The sequence below is a fragment of the Physcomitrium patens genome, chromosome 11 (genome assembly GCF_059467195.1).
Source record: "Physcomitrium patens ecotype Gransden chromosome 11, ASM5946719v1, whole genome shotgun sequence".
NCBI lineage: Eukaryota > Viridiplantae > Streptophyta > Bryopsida > Funariales > Funariaceae > Physcomitrium > Physcomitrium patens.
Window position 1 is genome coordinate 4,375,386 of NC_143420.1, and position 19,299 is coordinate 4,394,684.

Here is a 19,299-nt window from a genome sequence, read left to right on the forward strand (position 1 = left end):
CAAACACTATATCTTTTAAGATCACTTGCAGCCATCACAATCAAATATCTTCAGTTCTATGATTATTGGCTACATAAGTGGTCAGGAACTGAGATAAGTGTTAATTTGGATCTGCATCTGGCAAGCCCCTAAAAGTAAGTAATGGAACCATGCTAGTTGTGCAATCACCCATGTCACCTATTTGGACTACTATTGGAACTGCTGGACCACTTATCTTCATTGAAGAAGATAATGTGTCGCTTAATCTATTATTAAAATAACCATTACCTTCTCCAAATATGTTTTTAAAATTTTCTAATTTCCTTAATTTACTATTATTATCCTTGAATAAGTTTATTAGTTAAATTGGAGGTGAAAAAAATGGATTTTGAAACATGCTGAATTAGCTCTTATCGGTAAGCAATTTATGCCATTCTATGAAACCAATTTTGATAAAAATGGCTATTTTTTCTATTAGAAAGGTAACTAATGGAATATCTAATTCTTTTGTGTTTCTTCTACTTACAATTAATAGGTTCAAGAGATATGCTCGACTATTGATAAAATTTCTTGCAAGTGCTCTTGGCAATTTTTTCAACAATATATATGTCTAAAATATTAGAGGTCGTTCAGCTTCTAGGCATGCTTAGATATACCGACAGGCATGCAACCATGGCTTAATCCAACTTTGTTGACATTTCTTTTTTAATTTACATTCTTGCTCATTTTGTAGCAAATTTCTTACTTGTGCTCTCTCTTGTCTTTTTTTTTACTAGCATGTTTTCTTTATTACAATATTTTTATTATTAATAATTATAATTTTTCATTATATATTACTAAATTTACTTCCTATCTTCTATTTAACTATATCTTTTTCTTCACTTTTGAATCAATTTCAATTTTATAACCTCTTTGCACAACATCCAAAACTACTTGTTTGGTAGCTAATTCCTAATACTCAATATTATTGTTGATTCCTAGTAGCGGAGCAAAATTTGGTTGTCATTTTACTTATTCTACAAATTTCTTTCAGAATAAACGTGTAGAGGGGGCTTTGAACGCAAAGAAAGACTAACCGTATGAGCTTACATGTAAAAGTCACATAATAAATCATATTCCGAACCACTAAAAATATCAAAAAATACTACAATATTTTCTCCTACTAACAATACTCCTTCATCAACTGATAACAATAATGATGCGTAACCCTGCTTTCTCAAAAGACCACTCAAAATACATAAATTCTATTCAACACTAGAAATAACAAACTTCTACTCCAATCAATTTGGCTTCATATAATTTCTATAATCATAGACTTTTTCTGTCAAAATACATACAAATCTCAATAAATAACAATCATAATCTTCTATCTATGAATAATCTCCCACAGAATTTCATAACAAACCTCCAATATCTTCTCATAATAATTCAATTACATAGTACTCTAATTACATACGCAATATGTTATAAATCAATCTCTGATTTATTCCATAGATTCACTTCACAATGATCAAAACCTAAAACTACAAAATAAATAAGAGATAGCACCAAACTTATCCTCACTCATAACTATCACAATTTGGCCCTTCCAATATCTACTTCAATTGTTATATACTTACCTCTAAAATTCTAGATTCTAACAGTCATTCCTTATTTAACCATTTTTCACAACTAATTCAATCATTTGATCTATTGAATTGACTACTTTAGGAATGATTAATCTACTTCATCAATATCTTAAAAAAATAAATTTCTATCCATTCTATAGTCTGGAATCTTATGTAATACCTAATGAAAGTCTAATTCTCTCCTAAAAATCTTCTCCTCAAAACCTTCTCCTTGTTTTACATTAAATATTATTTTAGAATATAAATATTACAAAGCCTTTGCATTGTTAGATTCAAGAGCCTTAGCATGTTTCTTAGATGAAGAGCTTGGTAAAAAACCTAGTATATCTTTAGTAAGGAAAACTAAACTTGTTCATGTAGAAGTCACAGATGGTTGTCCGTTAACTTTTGGAGATGTTATTGACAAAATCCTTCTTATAGAAGTAATAACCAATGGTCATAATAGCTTTGTAGTATTTAATATCATTAGATCTTTCTTTAATTCAATCTTTTTATGCTTATCATAGTTAAAAAAATACAATCCTTGAGTAGATTAGATTTCTTATATTCTTTACTTTTCTAAAAGTATAATTAAGAGTATAGCTAATCAAGTAGAAAATCACAAGTCTAGTAGAATTAAATCTATGTTTGTAGATGCAAGAGCTTTCTTTCATGCTACAAAAGAATGATCATCCTGTGTCATTTATGCCACATCCATTTCTAATGGTGCAAAGACTTCAAGTAGCATTCTAAGCAAATATCAAGAATTTCAAGATGTATTTGAGAAAAAAAATATAGATATTCTTTCAGCACATCATGCCTATGACTACTTAATTGACCTTCAAGAATGAGCACAACCACCATTTGGACCAATCTATAATTTATCATAAAATGAGTTGGCTAAATTCAAAGAATATATTGAAGAAAATCTAGCCAAGAACTTCAAATGCTATTTCAAATTTCTAGCAAAAGCTCCAATTCTATTTGTAAAGAAGAAAGATGGATCATTGTGGATGTGTATTGATTATCAAAGACTCAACAAAATCACCATCAAGAATATGTATCCACTATCTTTAATATCTAAAGTTCTTCATGAATTGAATCAATCTATACAAAAATAGATCTACGAGAAGCATTCAATCTGATATGCATCAAAGAAAGAGATAAATGAAAGACAACATTTCAAACCAAGTACGGACATTTTGAATGTAATGTCATGCCTTTAAGACTTAAAATTGTATCAACACCTTTTTAACATCTTATGAATGATGTTTTTCATAAGTTTTTGGACAATTTTGTTATCTATTATTTGGACGACATCTTAATCTATTCTAAAAACACAAAAGAACATGAATTTCATTTTTGTCATGTGTTACAAAAATTAAGAGATGCAGGACTCTATACTAAGATAAAAAAATATATATATTCCATACTACTCAAGTTGACTTCTTAGATTACATCATTTCAAATGATGGATTTATGATAAATCTTTAAAAAATTTAAACTATTATGGATTGGAAGATCCCAAAAATGGTACAAGATGTTTAATATTTTTTAGGATTTGCCAACTATTATGAGATTTTTATCAAGGACTTTTCTCAAGTTGTAGCTCTATTTATATGTTTGACTTGTAAAAACAAACTTCAGTAGAATCAAGAAGCAGATACAATATTTGAAGCTTTAAAGACAACCTTTGTTTTTATACCAATCTTGTATTGTATTGACTTGTTTAAGATATTTTTTATAGAAACATATGCATCAGATTTTTCTTTGAGTACCATATTATCTCAAATGAGAACAAATGATAAACTTCATCTAGTAGCTTTTCATTCTTGAAAATTTTCAGCAATTGAGATTAATTATAAGATCCACAAGAAAGAGCTTCTTGTAATTGTGGATTCTTTTAAAGAATGGTATCATTATTTAGAAGGTACTTCTAGTGTAGTTATTGTATATTTAGATCATAAGAATTCCAAATACTTCATGTCAACATGTGTTTTGAATCATTGCCAAGTCCATTGAAAAATGTCTTTATCAAGATTTGATTTCAAGATCACATATCGACTTAAAAAACAATAAGGTTTGTTAGACGCCCTTTCGAAACATTCTTATCTTGCACCAAAAGAAAGAGATGCATCTTTTGATCAACAAAGAGAGATTTTCTTGAAGCATGATTATTTTCATCTTCAAATAATAAAATCAATATTAACTGTTGATTCAACCTTTATCAAACAAATTCAATCAAGTATGTCTTCTGATCTTCTTATTTATGATATCAAGGATTTTTTTTCAAGTCTCATCATGCTTCTAAATTCAAATTCAAAAACAACCTACTCTATTTTGAAGGATTCCTATATGTTTCAAAAAGAGAAGCAAGTTTACGTATTCTTCAAGGACACCATGATTTTCTAACACTTGGATATTTAAGATATAACAAGACTTTAGAGTTGATATCTAAAGATTTTTGGTGGCACAAATGTGGAAGGCAATAAAATATTTTGTTCAATCATGTGATGTTTGCTCAAGATCAAAGACTCATCATCATTGACCTTATGGACTTCTTTTGCCATTACCTATTCCAAAACAACCATAATCTTTTGTTTCTATAGATTTTATTATAGATCTTACAGTCTCAAATTTATATGATTCTATATTTGTGATACTAGATTGTTTTACAAAAATGGCACATTTTTTACTATGTACAAAATCTATCAGAGGTAAAGAAATAGGCAAGCTTTTTTTTAACAATATCTATTGATATCATAGATTGTCCAAAGATATTATATCAAATAAGGGGACTATAGAATAGATATTAATTTGTTTTTAAAAGATATTAATAAAATATATTAATAGTCCATAGGATAGGCAATTCAAGAGGATAAATAATTGATTTAATTATTAAAAGTGATTAATTAGAGAATTACAGTTAGAATCTGGAAAATCAGGAGAAAGTATATAGAAGTTTTAGAAGTTAATTTAAAGGCCAGACTGTGATAGTCATGAGCTAGAGTAAGCTTGGTGCTATGTCTTTCTTTGTTTATTTATTGGATTTTTTTTTCTTTGTAGAAGAAGAATTATGGATAGTTTTTCAAAAATATGAAGTAATATTCTAGAATGAAAAGAGATTCCATATTGTCAAACAAAGAATTCAATTTATTGAATGTTGAGTTATATAGTAGTGAATTGAAAGAGAATAATTGGAAATATTTGTGAAGAATGGATATGAATGGAAGGATTATAATACATTGAGTGTTGAGAATTGAGAGTAATTCATCAAAAGGAGTCTATAGAGTCTAGAATTCTATGAAGAAGTGTGTTGAGAAGGACAGTTAGTGGTGAAGGATTTCAATGTTTGGATTATGGAATGATTATGTACTGTCTTTTAGGATAGTCCGGATTATTCGTTGTTATTATTAGTGATGGCAGAGTACCATTAGGAAGTGAAAAACATTGTGGTATTCCTTGGTATTTTCAGTGGTTTGGAATATGGTTAATTGTGTGATCCTAATAAATAAAACTTATGTGCTTAGTCTTTTCTTACGTTCAAATCCCCCTCTACAGGTTTATTCTAAAAAGAATTTATAGAATAAGTAAAAAATAATTACATTTTGGCGCCGCTGTTGAGAATTGACAATAGCATTGAGTATTAGGAATTAACTACTAGATGCATAGATGGGGAAATAGGAAGTAGACTCAATACAATATAATGAAAGAGTATAGTTATTAAGAATGAAAACTTAACAGTAAAGAGAATACGGCAGTCAAAAGAAAGAATAGAAAGATTACAAGTAAGAAATTTGTTGCGTAACAAGGAAGAAGAAAAATTAAAAAAGAATCATTGACAAAGTTGGATTAAGCCATGGTTGCATGCTTGTCAGCATATCTGAATATATCCAGAAGCTGATTGACATCTAATATTTCAAAAGTATAGACTGTCAAAGAAATTGCCAAGAGCACTCATGGAAAATTTAATCAATAGTCTAATGTTTCCCTTCAGGCTGTTAACTACAAGTGAAAAAATCACTATAGAATTGGCTATTCCATTGGATACATTTTCAATAATAAAAGTTGTTGATTCTATCAAAACTGATTCCGTAGAGTGGCATAAATTACTGGTCAATAAGGGCCAATTTAGTGTATTTTAAAATACATTGTTTTTACCTCCAATTCGACTGAATAACTTATTCGGGGATAATAATAGTAAATTAAAGAAACTTAAAAGTTCACAACAAATAATTGGAAAAGGTGCCAGTTATTTTAAAAAAAAATTAAGTAGTACATTGTTCTCTTCAATGGAGATATATAGTTCAGTAATTCCAATAGCAGAATAAATGGGTGACGTGAGCAATCGCACAACGAGCATGGCTCCATTACCTACTTTTAGGAATTATCTAGATACGAATCTCAATCAATATTTGTCTTAATTTTTGACAGCATATATAGCTAATAATAGGAGAATCAAAGATATTTGGTTATGATAGTTATTAGCAATCTTAAAAGACATGGCATTTGAATGGTACAACCATCAACCAATGGATCAATTTTTAAATTGGGAATCATTGAAGAATACATTTTTAACCCATTTTTGGCCAATTGGTTTTGAGGATTATCTTTGAGAGAGGTTAATGAACAGCAAGATGATCCTAGGTGAAGCGAAGGAATTGTATTATGGCCAGGTGGCTGATATACTCAATAAGTAGCCAAATCACCAAATATTAGAGGCATTTATCTTATCCATATTAATCAATGGTTTACACCCACTAGAGCTAAAAATATTTGTAAAGGAAGCTCAATCCATTACGATATCGTGTTGCAACACGACTATATGGTGAAAATATAAATAGAAAAGATTTATTAATATTTAGTCATCTTGGATGTTAAAAACAGTGGCTAATTCTAGTGCCAATATTTAGGGGCCAATTAATGTCACTCCATTGCAGCTGTACTACTAAACGTAATAACAGCATATACTCCATTGGCGTCATCAAACCAAGTACCCTTTGTACCAACGAGATGACCAAGATCATTTTCTAATCCTATACGAAACAAACCTAGTAGGTATATATCGATAAAGACACCCAATATGCCTGATGGGGGTGCAATAAGACCACTTTGTTGTTTCCGTTGTAGACAGAATGGTGACTATGCTAGTCAATGTCCCAATCCCAAAGCCATTGACAGTTACGTGTAGATTGGGGTTGTTTAAGGTTTCTGTAATATCTAGAGATCTATTGGCTGGAATAAGGTGACTTTTGGCATGATAAGTTGAGGACTTCTAAGTGGCGGTCAAGATACATCAGTGTAGATTTATGGCATTGTCATACTGTAAATACTTACAGTATGTAAAAATTAGTTAAAATATATTATATATTAATAAATCTAGATATGTGTTAGAGTAGCTAGTAGATTAAATTAAAAACAATTGGTATAAGAAACTTTACTTTTTTTCTTTACTTGTTTTGATTTTGACATTAAAAAAAAAAATATAAGACCTAAATATTTAATATAAAGCCTTGGAAGAAGGTGGAAGCCTAAGGATGAAAATCTAAACTAGTAGGAGGCTAATTGGGAGGGATGAAAGTAAGCCATGGTCGGATGAAGGCAAAGAATAGAAAACTTCATCCCTTTTAGTCGAATACCATGTCCAATGGACTTTGAGGAAGCTGTCTGCAATCTTAACAAGGATTTCGGTGACTTCAAAGAGGGCATTCAGAGATTACAAGCCATGATTATAAAGTTTAGGATTTAGGATACAATTTGTGTGTAAAATCTAGAGGATTTGGAGTTAGGATGAAGAAGTTATAGCTGTTTGAAGTTAAGGTATTAATTTAAGACATACTGTTATTCTTTTGAAGATACGAGGAGTTTTACAGCAGCTTTTGAAGATCAAAAGGTGCAACTAGAATGGCGATTTCATGGCCTACATCTTTTATGAAAGCATTTTCGAGTTCATATGAAGAAGTTATAAAGAATTGAAGGCGGCGCTTCCAAATCAAAGACAGTAAGTAAGCGATTTTGTTTGTAGTAATGGTTGGAGCCATAACTTGAGTATTCGAACAAATTTTTGGCTCAAAATTTTTGTAAAATATAAATTTTTGTATTAAGAAGCTATATATATAAATTTTGTGGCATTTGAGATTATATTTTGTGAGATATAAAGAAAATTTCACGTGGGTATATAAAGATAAGGATTTGAAGCGATTGTTAGGGTTTTTAAGATATCTAAAGATCAACAACAAATTTGTAATTGAAAATTGTTGTAAAAGTTAATAAAAATATATCAGTACTTCATGTAAAATTTGAGTTTGTTTGGACAGTCGGATTAGGAGATATGAGGTGTTGAAGTTTGAGAAAATCTCTATATAAGAATATACAAGGTTTTAGAGGATTTTATTATATTTTGGATGTTGTTGGTTACTTGAGGCTTGTGTATTTGGTGTAATTGCTCAAAAAAGGAAAATTTATATATAAACTTAGGGCTTCCCTTATTTTCAAGCTTGATTGAATAATTAGTGATAGCCAGAAGCCCAGAGTTTTCTTGAGGCAAACTCTCTCTACCCCGATAGCGTTTTCTTGCAATCTCTAAGTTAGATTGGATTGAAACTTCTTGAGTATTTAGAAGGCTTGCAAAGACACTGGTGGTAGAAGTTTACAACAATTGGACAGTCAGATTGAGAATTACAACTTGCCAAAGTTTGCTGTCTAGGGTCAGGGTTAGAAAAAATAAAATAAAATAAAATATAATAAAAATAAAAAATAAAAAAATAAAATAAAATAAAATAAAATAAAAAATAAAACTAACAAATAATAAAAAACTTTGTGCTTATAATAACTCAAAGTTATTAAAAATAGTATTTTTAAGTACTTTGTATTGGGATTAAGCTTTTACATTGAAATCCAAAATACTTTGTATTTAGATGGTTGAAACCCACTAGCCTACCTGGATACTTGTAAGACATTATTTTATCTTCCACAATCAGATGCCTGGTGCATTTTCAAGTAAGATAGCACATAATATGATATAATTAGTGAACTCGATGTGAAACGCTTGAGGTGGGAGGTATTGAGATTCATTTATTTTTATTTTATTTTATTGAGAACGAGAATAAAAATTTTGAAAGAGCTTCAAGTGGAGCTTCTTCTAAAAGACAAGGTATGTACATGGATCCATCCTTTATTGGTATGTTTCAAGCCTTATCATTATCTATATAGCAACAACAAAGCAATGATTACAAAGAATCTTTAGCAACCAAAGCTTTACAAGCAGTGGTCAATAAAATTGACCAGTTTGATGGAAGGGATATTTCAAAGTATTTAAGATGTTATGTTCAAGAAATGGAATTAAATCGGATTTCTGAGAAGAAGATGGTTGAATTATTTGGACTTGCCATGATACCAAAGATAAGAAAACATATTACCTCAATTATGTAGCACTATGAAAATTCATGGGAGATTTTTTTACATGCATTATAAGATGAATATTTCTTAGAGGACATTGATCGTGTTACTAAGAATTTATTTCTAAAATGGATTGAGCCACCTAATAAAAATTTACAAGCAACAAAGCTACTAAGAAAATTTGAGAGGCAGTATTCTCAATTATCGAAGGTAGAAAAATTGACATTAGAGCCTAACGAGGTTGAATTATTTCTTCAAGCTGCTGATAGAGAATTACAAGGAAAATTGGAGTTGCTTCTTGAAGACAAAGAAGAAGATGAAGGATTGACAACAAAGTAGAAAAATGTTGAAAATGCGGTGGGTTTGCTTGCAAAAAGAAAAAGGAGGAAGGATAGGAGTAATATTCCAAAAATTCCACCTAAAATTTTAGTACATACAATACCACCAACAATGCCTATAGTTCAACATTCGACATCTTTATCAAAGAAATGAGAGATGGAGATTGAAGAAATTATATATAGAATGTGAGATCTTCAAATCAAATAAGCAAGACTTGAAGAAAATACTTCTACAAATAATTTGAAGAATTTTTCAAAACAAGGATATGTACAAAGATGTATTTGATGTGATGACATTTCACATACTTGAAAGGATTGCAGTAAATTTAATAATATGGTACAGCAAGGAGTTATTTACTAAAAATATAGAAAGATAGCATTAAAAGATATAAAGGATCTCTTTCAAATAAATTTTGGTAAAAGAGGTATGAGAGCATTGATTCAAGATTATTTAATAGAATATGAAATAGCAACACAAGACAGTGCAAGTTATGGTGCTAGAATAGATGATGACTTTGGTGGAAGTATAGAAACTAGTGAATTTTAGGCTTCTGCCATTTTTACAATATAAAAAAGAAAAATGCCTCAAGAAGCATTATTGAGGACTGCAGCTACAATAGGAGGTGCAACAGGTTTGAAAGATCATGTTGAATCTCTTTCAGTTCATGCATATATTGCTAAGAGCCAACATGAAGCTTGGATAGAAGAAAAAAAACAAAGAAATTTTGATGATACAAGAGAAGGAAATTCTTCTGAGATGCAAACTCGAGGAAATAAGGCTTGTGAGGCAGCTTCAGAAGAATTGCCTATAAAGGATACTTTAGCATCATTGGATGAAAAATCAAAGGAGATAAAAGATAAGGATAAATCAATTGCTTATAAGCTACTTTCTGATATCGAAGCAACAACAAATTTAAAAGGGATGTTGGAAGAATGTATATTAAATACTAAGGTGGAATTCACATTGAAAGAAATTTTGGAAATTACAAAGAAGGAGTTTAATGATGTTATCATTGACAACATTAAGCGAAAGAGGCAATCAATGGACAAAGCTGGAATGAGTCATGCTATTGATGCAAGATTATATAAAGATGAAGAAGAGGTTGATAATGGTTATAAGCAATCAAAAAATGAAAAGAATGGATATAATCAACGAATACGTTTCAAAGATTATAGTGATAAGGAAATAGAAGCTTCATGCCATTATACTCAAAAATATTGGACAAAGGTAACTATTGAAGTATTGGTGAAAGTAGGAGATATAGAAGAACCAATTGTTGCTTTAGTTGACCATAGTTCTGAAATAAATCTTATATCTAAGAATCTTTATAAGAAGCAAAAATAGCCAATTGATATGGAACATGGATGGACAATATGAGCAGTTAATAATACACAAGGCAAATTATATAGAGCCTGTCCAAATGTCAAAATTTAGATTAGAGATGTTACAGAACAACATTTCTTTGTTCAAGATACAATATCTTATGCATTGATTTTAGGACAACCTTATATTACAGCAATATAGATGGAAATAAAACTACTTGACAATGGTTCTGCATATGCAAGAGTATGTAGTGAAGATAGAAGAAAAGCTGTACAATTTCTAATAGTACCTCCTAATCATGAATGAAATCGAGACAAGTTGAGGGAGAAACCATTGCCAAGAGTTGTTGAAGGATTTAAGGATTTAAAAAAAATATCACTATAAAGCGAGATTATGGAGGTACAAAAGAAGAGGTACTCTTGCGAGATGAAGGTACCTTTGATGCGAGTTTTATTGGTATTTTTGAGAATGGAAATATTATGTATAAGAAAGTTGATGTTTTTAAAAGAAAAGAAAGCAAAAGATTATATAGTATTGAAAGGAAATTATACAAGTTAGGAACATTAGAAGATGATGAAAAGATTTTAGGTGTTTATGAAGAAAATGGATTGGAGGATTCTTTAGAATTAATTGCATCTATTAGATTAGGGGATAATGATAAGATTATGGAATTTCATTCGAAGGAGGTGTTATTCTCGTTGCGTTCAAGCTTTGATATATCAAAGCAATTGAACTAATAGAGGTGGGTTTGAATACGGGGAAAGACTGGTTATATGAATTGGGTCTGTTAGTATCACAATTGACTATACTCTGGCTATCTGAAATCAATTATCAAACTACAAAACACGAAGGCTTACTACTTCTATCTTGATTCAACATACAATCCATTCTATGACTATCAATTCAATAATACTTCTCTCAATCACAATTCTTCATAAGCAAATAATAAAAGCAAAAAAAAAAAAGAGGTAGCACTAAGCTTACCCCGGCTTACGACTCTCATGGTTTGACTCTCAGCTTACAACTTTCATAGTCTGGCTCTCGACTTATGATTCTCATAGATTGGCTCTCGGCTTACGATTCTCATAGTCTGGCTCTTGGCTTACAACTCTTACAATCTGGTTCTTGCCTTACGACTCTCACAGTCTGGCTCTCCACTCATGACTCTCACAGTTTGGCTCTCCGCTGTTGTAGTGTAAATGCTTATAGTATGTACAAATTAGTTAGAACACATTAAATGTTAATAAATCTAAATATATGTTAGAGTGGAATATAGATTAAATTAAAAAGAGTTGGTATGAAAAAACTTTATTTTGTTTTCCTTACTTAGTTTGATTATAGTATATAAAAGTTATAGAACCTTAATGTTAAGTATGAAGCCTTGAGAGGAGATAGGGGCCTAAAGATGAAGATTTAAACTAATAGGAGGTTAATTGGGAGGGATGAAACCAAGGCATGGTTGGATGAAGGTAGAAATAAGGATCTTCATCCCCATTGGTCGAAATCCATGCCCAATGGGCTTTTAGGAGGCTGCCTGCGACCTTGATAAGGGTTTCGGCGACTTCAAAGAGGCCATTAGGAAATCGGAGGCAAGGGTTGTAAATTTTAGAGTTTTGGCTACAATTTTTGTACAAATTTTATAGGGTTTGGAATTAGAGTGAATAAGTTATAGCCGTTTGAAGTTAAGGTGTCAATTTGAGACCTACTATTACTCTTTTGAGTTTAAGAGGAGTCTTACGGAAGCTTTTGGAGATCGGAAGATGCAACTAAAAGAAAAACTTCAAGACATACATCTTTTGCGAAGGAGATTTTGCATTTGGAGTTTATGTGAAGGAGTTATAGGAAGTTAAAGACAGTGCATTCAAATCAAAGGCAGTAAGTGAGCGGTTTTGTTCAAAGTAGTGTTAGGAGCCATAACTTGAGTTTTCGAACGAAATTTTGGCTCAAACTTTGGGAGAATGTAAAAATTTGTATTAAGAAGCTATCAATATAAGTTTCGTGGCATTTGGACTTATGCTTTGTGAGATATGAAGAAAATTGTGCGCGGGTATATAAAGATTAGGGTTTGAAGCGACTGTTAGGGTTTTGAAGATATCTCAAGATCCGCGACAAATTTGCGGTTGAAATTTGTTGTAAAAATTAATAATAACATATCAGTACTTCATATAAATTTCGATCTTGTTTGGACGGCTAGATCAAGAGTTATGAGGTGTTGAGGTTCGGAAGAATTTCCACACAAGGATATACAAGGTTTTAGAGTACTTCTACCATATTTTGGGTGTTGTTGGTTATTTAAGACTTAAGTATTTGGTGTAATTGTCCCAAAAGGAGAACTTATATATATAAAATTAGGGTTTCCTTATTTTAAACTTGATTGAGCAATTAGTGATAGCTTGAAGCCCAGCGCTTTCTTGAGGCAAAACCTCTCTACCCCGATAGCGTGTTTGTAGGACAATTTCACCTCTTTGGTGTTGTTCTTGTATTCATCTGATTAATCTAATTCTTGCCAGTTCTTCTTGAACTTCTTGTTAGATCTCAAGCCTGTATTTCTGTGTCCGTGATACCTTTCTATCATTTATCTTTAATTTTTGATTACATCTTTCTACTAGGCTCTTTTATAATAACATCTATATTTTTATTTTTATTATATAGTCGTGTTATTTCATGACAATGTGGAGTGATTTTTTTCCAAAGGATATTTCTGTCTAATAAATAATTATTATTAATTATTATAGTAGGTAATTTTTAACTATCTTATTATAAAAAGGTAAAAAAAAGAGAGAGCTTGGACTCCTTGCCATCCTAGTATGGAATTCTTTTTCATAACTAAGATTGCTTAGAGTCACTCTTACACAATGGTAGTTTTGTATAACAATTAAAGTTGAAAAAAGTCTTGATTGGAGTGATACTGAAACAAGTATTCTTCTTTAAGTTTTTTTTTTTTTTTTTTTTTTTTGTTTTTCTTCCTTGTCAAAAAATACTTTAAGTAGGTTGCAAGTGGATGAACCAAAAACTTTAATTATCAATAGAATTTATAGAATAAAATTGCATTAAGTTGAATGATAAGTATATAGTCATATAAATGCATTATTCTACTAGATCTAGGCAACCCAACTTATCTTCTTTTATAAAGCACTTGTCAAAAAAAATAAACCAAAATCCGTACAAGTAGAGACTAAATAGTTGAATAAATGGCCTCCACTTCTAACATCAAAAGGAATTTTTGTTCTAAATTTATTTTAGTTAAATCTAAATAAAAAAATAATAGAAGAAAGATTAGAATTTAACTATTGTAATTCGTTTGTAGGGATAAATTTTAAAAAAAATGATCAATATCTCTTTTTCTTTCAATATTACGTGTAAGAAAATCCACACCTATTCTTATATCCATTAATTCTTTAGTTCAACTAAGGAATTTTCAAATGGTAATTCCTAAGGATTTACAAGTAATTCATATACTCTACAACCTTCTTATATTTAAAGGTACTAGAGATAATGATCCATCGATATACGTGAAGGGGTTCATGAAACTTGATATAATATATTTAATAATCAATCTAAGTTATTATCTATTATAGTTTTTGAATATCCTAAAAGATGGAGCTTACAAATAGTATAGAAATCATCTTCCTTTCTATTCTTTTCTACATCCTTCAAATCTTTAAGAACTAGGATATGCTCATGAAAGTATTTCTAGAAAAATTCAAACAAGAAGTGGGACAAAATAATGTCCTCATAGCCTTTTTTTTTCTTTGAAATAAAAAAAAAAAAAAAAAAATCATTAAATATATTTGACAATTTGAACTTGTAATAATTTAGTTTATAAAAATTCTTTTCACAAATGATACCTTCATCTATTTCTTTATTCATGGGTTCAATAGTGAGGAAAAAACTCAAGAGATTCTCAAAAGATGGCCAAATAATTTAGTAGAAGCCAAAAAAATAGCTCAAATGATTGAAGATATTGACAAGCAATAAGAGCAAATGTAGAGAAAAGAAGACTTTAGAATAATTAGTTTTATTCCTATATATGTCCAAAATATAAAAAATTCTTGATGGTATTCATATGGAATTATAGAAATTCAATTTCAACCTATAAAAAACTATCTAATATCCTTAGAGATTAGCCTATCTTTCAAATTACTTGAATTGACATACCTAAAAGATAGGAATAAATAGAAGAAGGACTTAAAAAATAAAGTCTTTCAAAGCCAATAGGGATTTGAAAATGACCTTACCTAATAAATGAAGGCTATACAAGAGTAAATATTTCTTTAAATTAAGAATAAAAATCCAAACAAAGTTCCACCTTCCATAGAATTTGACAAGTATATTTCAAGGCTTTAGTGCATTTAGTGAGGCTAATCATGGCATATAAATAAATTTTTCTCAAACCATCAAAAATTTAAATAAAATTAGGGTAGGCAATAATTGTATATTTTACCTTATGAAAACCAAGATATGATAGGTTCTAATTCCTAACTTCAACTTTAAAAAAATCTCAAGCAAGATTTTAGAAACGAATATTGATAACAATAAGACATGCACCACTTTTGTGAAAAATGACACCTACTATATAGTTGTTGGATAGAAAATAGGATAGTATATATGAATTATAAAAGAAACCATCCTACGGACATGTATAGGCAACTTTACAAGATAATTTTCTTAAATTTTCTATAAGGAAATTACCAATATCAATTCAAAGACCATTTGAAGGAAGTAAGAACCATAAATTTAGATAATAGCTTAAGACTTCATAACTTATTAATGATTATCATAATCATTCTAAAATTCAACACCCTCTTTTAGATTTAAATATATAGTGTTAGAGATAAGAACTTGATGAAAGTAAATAAATAAGTATAAAAAAATAGAAATAAAGAAGTATTTATATCAAAAAAAAATTGCTAAAAGATAAGAAAATTAGAGATTCTTGAATCTAAACTAGAAATAAAAAAAAAATTGACAATAGTGAAGAGGGCTTTACTCTTACTTCTATATATACTAGCTAACTAAGAGCTATATAGTAATATTCTATATGACTTCTAATATGTGTTGACTTTGTAAGACACATGCCTTAGCTTAAAAGACAAGTTTTCTATGTATGTCCCATATAGTTAGCTTGTTCTTCAAGCTACCAATATGTGTGGCACATGACTAACTTATTGACCACATTTTTAATCTAAAAAGTTAATTATAGACATCTATAAAATCAAAGCAATGTCTATAAAGCTTCTAAGAAGCTACTATAAAAGATGTTATGGAATTAATGTACTTTTACCTACTTTTATCTAATCATATAGGTAATTATTGGTTTATATGTATATGTCCATGATATTACCCTCTTTTTTAGGCACAAGTTCCAGAAGGAGTGGTCATCATATGTTGAAGAAATCCAAGGTGTAGCAAATTATATTTGCCATATATTCTGATCTTTGTTCTCTTAGAAGATGGTTAATAGGGCCTTTCAACTATCAATAGAGTCCTATACTAGGATGGAAAGACCATTCAATTATTTGATCATTGTTGAGGCCTTTATAACTTCCTTCAAATAAAACATTCAAAACACTATTAAGAGTTATTTCTACATCTAGTAAAATCACCAAACATTAGAAGTTTCTTCTAAGATCGTGATACCAAATGTGTTGTATCTCACCATCTATTCAAGAAAGAACATGTTGTTCTTAAGGATCTTCATCTTCATTTCATTGTCTTAAAGGTTGTGACAATCAAAATGTCTCATCTAATAAGTCAACAAATGAAGGCTCTTGAGTCAAATCCACAAGTTTTTAATTATTCATCTCCTTAATGTCACAAATATAAAGAATCTATAATAAGAATAGAAAGTAAAATGTTATCTTGCTTAGATCTTATTTCTTTTATAGGAAAGATCTTCATCTTGATTTTGATGGATGTCATTAATAAAAAGCCTTCACTTTCTTTACGGCATTTGCAAGATTCTTTACTGACTCTCATGTGCGTTCACTAATATCATATCTATGCCAATGAATAAGATATTCTAAACTATTTTAGTGCCGCCTTGAATCTAAGACTTCTTCTACTTCAAATTCTTCATTATTGTCTATTTTTATAGGAAGAAGTGGCACTTGTCTTCTTCTTAGTATGTTGACAATCTTGTATGGTTTAAGAAGAGATATGTGGAATACAAGATGGATCTTCATTGTTTTTAGTAGATATAATTGATAAGCAATTGGATTGATTTATTTAAAAATAATAAAAAATTTAAGCCTACGATAGTCCAACTTATCACAAAGATAAGTACTCTTGATATTACAATGAAGTAATCATATCTTATCATCTACATTGAATTGTGGTTGTTCTTTTTGATAGACATCTACATTAATCTTTTGTTGCTCTTGAGCTTCCTTTAATCATGCCTTCATTGTTGCATGTAGCTTTGACAAACAATTTACCAAATCTTTTGTTGCAAGATTATTAACTTTTGAAAAGTCAAAAATATTAAGTTGTGGATGATAACCATAATTGGCAAAGAAAGATATTTATTGCATAGAAGAATGCACCATATTATTATAAATAAACTTTATCAATGACAAAAAAGTTTGTCAATTGTCTTATTGATAATTAATTATATATCTTAAATATTGCTCCAAAACTTAGTTTATAAGCTCTGTCTGTCCATCAATTTAAAAATAAAAGGCCAAAGATAGCTTTATATCTAGCTTTAAAATCTTAAAAAGAACTTTTTAAAATCTTGATACAAATTCAGTCCTTGTAATTATTATTTTATTTATTCTACAAATTCTTTTTAGAATAAACTTATAGAGGGAGATTCAAACATGGGAAAAGACTAAGCACATGAGTTTTACTTATTAGAATCATATAATTCATTGTATTTCAAACCACTGAAAATACCAAAGAATACCATAATATTTTCCACTTCCTAATAGTACTCCACCATCATTAATAACAACAACGTGTAACCTTATACTATTCTAAAAGATAGTACATAATTATTCCATAATCCAAACATTGAAATCCTTCACCACTAACTGTCCTTCTCAATACACTTCTTCATAGAATTCCAAACTCTACAGACTCCTTTTGATGAATCACTCTCAATTCTCAACACTCAATGTATTATAATCCTTCCAATCATATCCATTCTTCATAAATATTTTCAATTATTCTCTTTCAATTCACTACTGTATAACTCAACATTCAATAAATTAAATTCTTTGTTTGACAATATCGAATCTCTTTTCATTCCAAAATATTATTTTATATTTTTGAAAAATTATCCATAATTCTTCTTCTACAAAGAAAATAAATCCAATAAATAAACAAAGAAAGAGGTAGCACCAAGCTTATCTCAGCTCATAACTATCACAGTCTGGCCCTTAAACTAACTTCTAAAATTTCTATATACTTTTCCCTGATTTTCTAGATTTTAATTGTAATTCTCTAATTAATCACTTTTAATAACTAAATCAATCATCTGTCCTCCTGAATCACCTATTCTATAGACTATTAATATATTTTATTAATATCTTTCAAAAATGAATTAATATCTATTCTACATAGCCTCACTACTATTTGTGCAGTGTCTTTGCAAACACACAATTGATACCTATCTAAAAACTATTGAACAAAACTCTATAAAATTACTATCTTCTCTGGCCCACCCAATTAATCAATTGCTACATTATCTATTATTGGTTGCATCGATTCTGATTCCAAATATAAAACTTTTTCTTCTTCCAATCCTTCTATTGACTCCTTCTTCAATTGGGTTAAGAGATCTTCATTGTACTCTCCCAATTTATGGACTTCAGCCTCTACTTTTAAGATCTAGGCATTTCAAAGTTCCAACTGATGCTACTGCTGACTCATCCATTCTAGAACATCTTCAATTGATACTTGTGACGGACTCCTCCCAGTTAATTCTTTCGTCAATTTTGCCACCTTAGCTTGTAAAACTTTGATTTTGGACCTCAACCTCTCTGTTTTGCATCTAGATTGATCACTCAATACTGCTTTCTCTTCTATCAATAACTCTGCCTTATTCTTTTCCGCTTGCAACTGGCCTTTGAATTTCTCTCATTCTAAATCCCATGTCTTGTGATTCTGGATCAATTCATCCCATTGTCCTTCAACAATCCCTAAGATGTGTTCTTTTTCTTTCCTCTAAGCCTCATATTAGTGAACTAATTTTTGCTCTGATACCAACTTGGATTCCCCAATTTCTTAGATAGTTCATTCTTGTTCTTTAATTCTTCAGATTTGATCCAATATCACTTTTTTATTGTCATCCAGATCTCGTTTGCTATTACTCTCTACATCCAATGCTTATACTATACAATATATTTGTGAAATGTACTTCAATAAAGCATTCTTAAGAGGTTAACCTTCGAGCAATCGACCTTGTGGAAATGCCAATTAATTGATATCTATCGTAATTGGAACTTCATTCTCCTCTTCCACCATGAAACAAATTAGAATCCATTCCGATTCAATAATTAGAATGGCCCTTGTGCCACTATACGACTTGATTCCTCAATTTCGTATATTACATCTGCTATATTGATATTTTATGCCAACAAATTTTGTTCTCTCTACGAAAGCACTGGCATTGGTATATGACTTTCATCTATTAGTGGTATTTGATGCA